Source organism: Octopus bimaculoides, chromosome 11 (assembly GCF_046866305.1).
Source record: "Octopus bimaculoides isolate indiv1 chromosome 11, ASM4686630v1, whole genome shotgun sequence".
Classification (NCBI taxonomy): domain Eukaryota; kingdom Metazoa; phylum Mollusca; class Cephalopoda; order Octopoda; family Octopodidae; genus Octopus; species Octopus bimaculoides.
In genome coordinates this window covers 460,056-467,555 of record NC_142938.1, presented here as the reverse complement: position 1 = coordinate 467,555, position 7,500 = coordinate 460,056, and the positions used below count along the sequence as shown (strand labels likewise).

The 7,500-nt window shown below is 39.1% G+C and overlaps 2 protein-coding genes across 16 annotated transcripts in view; one reads left to right on the top strand and one right to left on the bottom strand.

Annotated features, from left to right (window-relative positions):
• Positions 1-7,500, top strand: part of LOC106874508 (lipoxygenase homology domain-containing protein 1) — a 173,475-nt gene that overhangs the window by 38,956 nt on the left and 127,019 nt on the right. The gene's annotated exons all lie outside the window — the stretch shown is intronic.
• LOC106881848 (uncharacterized) overlaps positions 1-7,500 on the bottom strand; it is a 34,307-nt gene that overhangs the window by 620 nt on the left and 26,187 nt on the right. The gene's annotated exons all lie outside the window — the stretch shown is intronic.

Genomic DNA, 7,500 nt, shown 5'->3' with positions numbered 1-7,500 from the left:
TTCTTCTGAAGGCTGTTACTTTCTGGTGAAACCCTCACCAACTTCTGGGAGTGGAAGGAAAAGGTGAGGCAGAATTGGAAGAAAAGACTGCACTGGTATGATCATGTGATGTGTGGATGAGGCCAGCTGCATAAAGGAGTTGTGGAGGGAACCTGTGGAAGCGGTAGGCTCAGGAACACATGGAATGAAATAGTGAGAAATGGTCTTCACATCTCACAGAGGAGATCCCAAAGGGACCAAAACTTCTGGTGGTTTTGTTGTGTTTGAGAAGACATGGCAAGCTAAATAAAATTGTGACCATACATATGGGCAGGTATGTGTGACTGTGCCCCCCCCTCTCACACACACACATAATCTGTCTTCTGACAAATCTCCCCTCACAACCCATCATCCCAACACCTCCCTTCCCATTACCCATCATCACCAGTCACTGCACTCCCCTCCACTCTCCCTCACATGCCTACCTGTACACTCTCCATGCCCTCTCATAGCTACTGCACACCTGCAGCCACTTCAATTTCTCCTACCATCACTTGCTCCCATCACTTCTTCCCTGTCTTTAAACATCTCCCCTCTCGTTCTTATGAAACATCCTCCCCTATCCCCTCCCTACACCACTGTACCCTGTGGGAAGGTCCCAATGCATCTCCAGCATCATCTGTTTCTCTCTCTCCCTTTCTCTCTCTCCCTTTCTCTCTCTCCCTTTCTCTCTCTCCTTTTCTCTCTCTCCCTTTCTCTCTCTCCCTTTCTCACATCTACTGGGGTGGTCAGGTATTTCTTCTTATAGTAAGACCCTCCCTACCTCTCTCTCTCTATCATACTCTTTAACCTTGCAACTGGCACAATACCACCCCCCTCTCTCCCTCTCTGAGCTGAGAGATTTTTGTTGTGCAAGTTATTTGGTGACCCCACCGGTGCTGGTGCCATGTACAAAGCACCCAGTGCCACTCTGTGAAGTGGTTGGCATTAGGAAGGGCATCCAACCATAGAAACCATTCCACAGCAGACAAGTGGAGCCCAGTGCAGTTCTCTGGCATTGTCCAGCTCCTGTCAAACTGTCCAATTCATGCCAGCATGGAAAATGGGCATTAAATGATGATGATGATGATGATGGTGATGTGTTTGTGTAAGCCTAGAATATTTATATTTTTGACTATTTAGAAATATTACCATCAGTTTGAATTTGATGGTTGTGTATTTCTAACCCAATTAAGTCTTCTGTTAAGTATCAATCCACTTTAAAACTGGAGGATTTTTCTATAGTAAAAAAAATGTTGACATAATTCAAGTTTGTTGCTGAAGTTAGGTGGGCTGACAGTGCAGCCTTGAATGTCAGATAAATGACAAGTTTGTATCAGCAGCAGACACAATTAAAATGAAATCCAGCCCTTTTGTGTAGCCGGTATCCTGAATAAATGAACAACAACTGGCTGATGCATCTACGACAGCCGGGAGTACAATGCTGACATTTCAGTATTTGGGCAACGCAACCCCACCCAAAGTATTGAAGACAAAAATTATAATTTTTTTTTGTTTCATAGAGTGTGAATACAAGAATAGGATTCAATGCAGAAATCGTACTAAAAATATGTTTGGGTGAATTATTTGTAAATAAAAGAAATATTCTACTGTAGCATAACTGTCTAGGCAAAGTGTAAAGAAATCCAAGATAACAGTAACTATACTGGAAACAAAAGGGACCTTCCCTACCTTTACTGTCTTATTGTGACTATTTTAATTCGACTCTAAGAAAGTTCAAAGAAGATGTTGTGGTTATCTTTGATTTCTTTATAATTAAATAGAATTGTAAATGCTACATCAACACCCAACTTCAATAATATCAGGACACACACAACGTATATATATCGTCAGTAATACTGTTTAATCACAGGTCAGCTCTGAACAATCAGAATTTTGATCAGAAACATTCTAGCCATTTGCCCTCATTTTTAGGACATCTAAGTGTAACAGGAAGGGCATTTGACTACTATTTTCAGCAGGTCAATCAACCACATAGAAGCTTCCTTGTTGGCTTGTCAAAAAAGCAATTTTGAACCAATGTCACCAGATAATTTAAGACCCCCCCAACCCACCCCATTTACTAGGTCATTATCCTTAAGTACTATCCAACAAACCCCTCTTAAGGCCACCACACTTGCATGCCACGTAACTCCTTCTTTTCAAGGTCACTACAATCACCACACTTCATCGTCTTGCGATGGACCTTAATAAAGAAACCAAGTGACAGGGGCTAAATGAACCACCCAGAAGAAGGGAAACTTCTGCAAACAGGCTTCCACACAGTTTTCTTCCACTGAGTTTCACTTATAAAGCTTTAGTTGACCCGAAGCCAGGGGAGAAGACAACTACCAAGGTGCTACACATTGGTATTGAACCCAGAATCATGAAATGGCAAAGCAAACTCCTTAATTGCATGACCATGTCTGCTTCTAGTTGATTAAGCTTCACTTCATTAATGCTTCTAATGATGTGGCAAAAGGCATGAATCTTGTAACATCTCATTATTGCTGCTTCTCTCTCCTGTAATTCTACACTTCAGTAACAATCCAGTAACCTGTCACTTTGTATAAAGTCTTTGCCATCTTCAAGAGATGCCGAAATAACAGCCATCTCCAGCTCTAATGGAACCTCTCAGGCAAAATGTATCAATTCTTGGAAAAGAATTAATCTGTTTACTTCTTCACAGAAAATAGTTTTGTGAATTACTGAAGTCATTAACACTACGGCATAATTATTTGTATATAAATATAAACACTGCAATTGACTGACTGGTCTCCCCCCCCCCCCACACACAATGCACATAGGCTAACACACAATGTACACTTGCATTTATGTATACACACTCATGCGTAGATGCATGCCCACTCACACATAATATGCACAAATACAAACACACACACACACACACTCTCACGTACAACAGTTTGTGTATTTTCAAACAAGACATCATTTACAGATAAACCTTTTTTAGTTTGCTTCTTATTAAATTTCTACTTAACATCATCATCATTATCATCATCCCTGCCACCACCACCACCACCATTCCCTCATCTATTAATATTATTGGGGTTGATGTAATCAACTACCTCCTCCCCATTTGCTGACCTTGTACCAAAATTTGAAACAATTATTATTATTATTATTATCATTATTGTTATTATTGTCTCATAGCCTGTTCTGTGTCTTTGCTTCTCTTTTCAAAACATGTTTTACTTCAAGTATTACCAAATGCAATTCTCTTGGAGTATTTGTAAAAAGAACTACAATGGGTTAAGGAGAGGCTGCTCTCATTACCCAGGGGTAGACAACAAAAAAATAGTTTTGTTTCACAAATTTTGAAAAATTTATTTTCACATCCAAAATGGCTGCCTAAACATATTTTTGCCACGCAACAAAATGCTACAATGGCTTAAAAACAAGGCAAAATATAAACAGAACTAATTATACAAAAGCAAAAAAGAAAATGAATGGGTTAGAGAACAATTGATAGAAGAAACTGCCCCAAATACTTCAATAAATAATTTGGAAGACAGTAACAACAATAGTGGAAGCTCTTCCACAACTTGAAGCCCTGTGGTCTGTTCATGTAGCTGCTGGGTAAAGACAAACCTTCTCTGCACACTAAATGAACAGACAAAATGTTTTAATCTGCCACACACCCCACCACACACACACACAATTCATTTGTCTGACATTGAGACTACTTATTTTAAATGTACTAATTTAGGTAATTAACGATTATGATGTTACTTTGGTGTAGTGATTAGCACAACTCTACAATGTACATCAGTTGTATATCAGACATGGTGTTTGAATCCTGCATAGGATGTTACAACTTTTTGCTGTCCTCCTCCTTATTATATATTATCATAGGTGTCAAACTGTCCAACCCATGCCAGCATGGAAAACGGAGGTTAAACGATGATGATGATGATGATGATGTGGCTCTATGGTTAAGGATCTTGCTTCCCAACCACACAATGTCACTCACTTGATACCTCAAGTGAGTGTCTTCTACTTAAACCGTCGTTAAAGAAAAGTCTTTGAGTAGATTTGACAGACAGAAACTGAAGTCCATTGTGTGTGTGTGTGTGGATAGATGGATGGATGCTTGTGTGTGTGTGTGTGTGTGTGTGTGTGTGTATAAAGATAGACAGATAAAGCTATAACTATAGATGTGTGTATGAATCTATGTATCTAATTTAGCATTTATCTACCTGTCTTGCCAGATATTTATTCCTAGTTAGATGTTTAATATGCCATGTATTAAAAATGTTTACATTAAATTTCCTATTTACCGATCCTTCTGTCTGTCTATTTTGTGTCATTACATACATTTCTAGTTTGGCTATTTAATGCTCCATCTCCAAAATATATCGGTAATGACTTGTCTGTTATTATGAGAATGCTAAGTGAACCATTGTGTTCATGTAGGAACCACTATGAAGTGACCCAATGGTTGTGTGTCCTGCTTCTCCATCAATTTGTTTTGTCTCAAATCCTGCTGAGCTATTTTCAGAAAAATGAAAATATGATTATCTTCAGAGAATTTTGTTAACTAGAATACCCCGACAGGGTAACAGATATGTGTAGTAGGCTTGTTAATACAGCAGCATGTTTACATATTCATATATAACAGTTGGCAAAATATTTGTTTACATATGAGAAAATCTGTGCCAGTTGGTTACAGGACATTCTGACAAACAATACAAGGATGAGTAAATGTGTTAGCTGCTGTACGTCGATGCTGTATGTGCGTGTTTGTGTATATATGTATGTCTATATAATCCAAAGAAAAGTGAACCAAGAGAAATGCTTCAGATTGGCCAGTGACATGTACTTGATGGGCAAATCAAATAGTATTCAACATGAATTCTTGGTTTATTAAAATTCTCTCCACATCTCGAGGACACGTCAGAATTACTCTCCTGTCAGCTTAGCAGAATTCTTCAGTCTTGAGATTATCTCCCTTGCTCACATGGAGCTGGTTTTATTTATCATTTCACAATGGTAATACATCCTCGAGAAATGCAGATAAATTTTAATAAATGAAGCATTTATGTTGTATGGTATTTGATAGACCTGTCTTTGTTTATAAAAATGCATGTATGTATGTATGTATGCGTGCATGTATGTGTATATGTATGCATGTGCATGTATGTGCACATGTGGGTATATGTATGAATGTGTATGTATGTGTGTGAATGCGTGTGTGTATATGTTTATGCGTGAGTGTACATGTATGTGCATATGTGTATGCACATATATCTATGTGTATGAGTCTATGTATTTATATATGTATATGTATGAGTATATAGATGCACAAGTATATATGTATGAGTGTGTGTATGTATATACATATGCATGTGTGTATATGTATTTGTGTATATGAATGCATGCCTCTTCCACCCATCCACACTTCATCTTTCCCCTCTCACTTCTACTCTCCTCATACGTTGAAGATCCACCCAGTTACCCTGTCACCTCCACCCTGATCCCTTGCACCCTATCTTCTAAAATGTAACGCACCTACAGCAAGAAATCTCTCCTGCCCTGGTCCTTTCATTCAACTCCTCATCTCCTTTCAAGGTTTCTCATCTTGCAAGCTGCATGGTGATCTTACAAGAGTGGTTGGCACCATGAGAAACGCTCAATATACACAGTATAATGGTTGGAGCTGTTCAGGCATTTCAGAGATTCTATTTCAGGAACACTCTCAGTGCTTGCTGCTCCAAGAGCTTAGGGAATCTACCTTTTCTTTTAGCCTACCTGTGTTCCTGCTACAAGTCCTGTGAGTCCACTGTCTACGTTGAGAAACCCTTATAGAATTTCTATTCACTGTGTGTGTGAATGTATTTTCTCCTTCCCCGTTGCTCCTATGCCATGCTCATCGTGCCCTGACCTATCATCCCTGAGTCACACTTGTCTCTCTTACCATTTTCCACCACCCACCCATACTGATATTTCCCATCAAGTTGCACTCCTGTTCTTCACTCATTATATTTCACCCCTAACCATCTGGTACCCTCCCCTCACACTCCTATAACCACCCCCACCTCCTGATCCACTGCCCCTTTCATCTTTTACTCCTTGAAGGCAGCAACCCACCACTCACTATTATCTTACCTTTTTTCTCAGATTCTCCCATCCACCCTTATATAAATGTGGGGTTGCCATGTATCTTCTCAGTAGCAACATACCTCTGCTTGTCCCTGGCATAAAAATCACCTTCCCACCATTTCAACTACCCACCACCACCATCACCACCATCAACAACACCGCTTAGTTGAGAGAGGACCTTTCCCTTTTTTCCTGCTTTTTTCCTCTTCCCTTTTCTTGTTTGGTAAGTTACTTGACAACCTGACTCCAGTGCTGCTGGTATGAAAAAGTACCTACTACACACTGTAAAGTGGTTGGCTTTAGGCAGGGCATCCAGCTTTGTGGCTCAGTGGATCCTGCCAACATGGAAAACAGACATCAAATGATGGTGATGTGTGTGTGTGTATATATATATATATATATATATATATATATATATATATATATATATACAGGTGTCTGTGTAAATAGTTCACAAGTATATCCACTTTCACCCTGGACTAGTCTGATTAAATACGATTATTTTAATCAAAATTAAAGAAAAACTCTACTAGAGTCCATTCTTCATCATCAAGTATTTACAATATTTCTAATTTCTATATAAAGCAACCCAACCTTGTAAGGGATAAGCATCCTAGAGGTGTAAGGGCAGGTATTGAGATAAAGATTAAATAAGGAGTTGGGTGGTAACCAAGGTAATCTGAGAGAGATGGGAGTCTTGGCGGAGGGATGTACAGTTGTGGGTTATAAGGTGCGTGTGTGTATATACACACACCCCCACAAGTATATACATTCACACATATATATGCATGTATTAATCACTACATTTGTGTTAGGGTCCATTGTCGTCCCCTCCATGAGTTGTGGTCTCCTCACATGTGCTGAATGCTTCATTTTGTTCACACACACACACACACACACACACACACACACACACACACACACACACACACACACACACACACACAGGTGTATATGTTTTTTAAAATGCACTAATACTTACATCTCTATATTTTAAATTTCTGTTCAGTTGATGATATACACACACTTTGCTATGAATGTTTACATAATTGTGCACACTCACTCATATACACTGGAAAAAATGTAAACTTTATGAATGATTTTACTCTAGCAAGAATCCTTTCATCAAAGTAGTAGGTCAGTAGCCATCCTAGCCCTCTATATGTTCCCACCCCTCTATACGCCCCCGCCCAGCATATACCATACCCCAGTTGACACCCCATGCCAGTGTATAGCTCTAAACTATTACAATTCCTGACTAACAGACACAAGTTTTTATTTCCCTGCTGTTCATCATTTTTAAATATCATTTTGGCTTCAGGAACCAATCTGTGCCAACAATTAACTGTAATATAATAA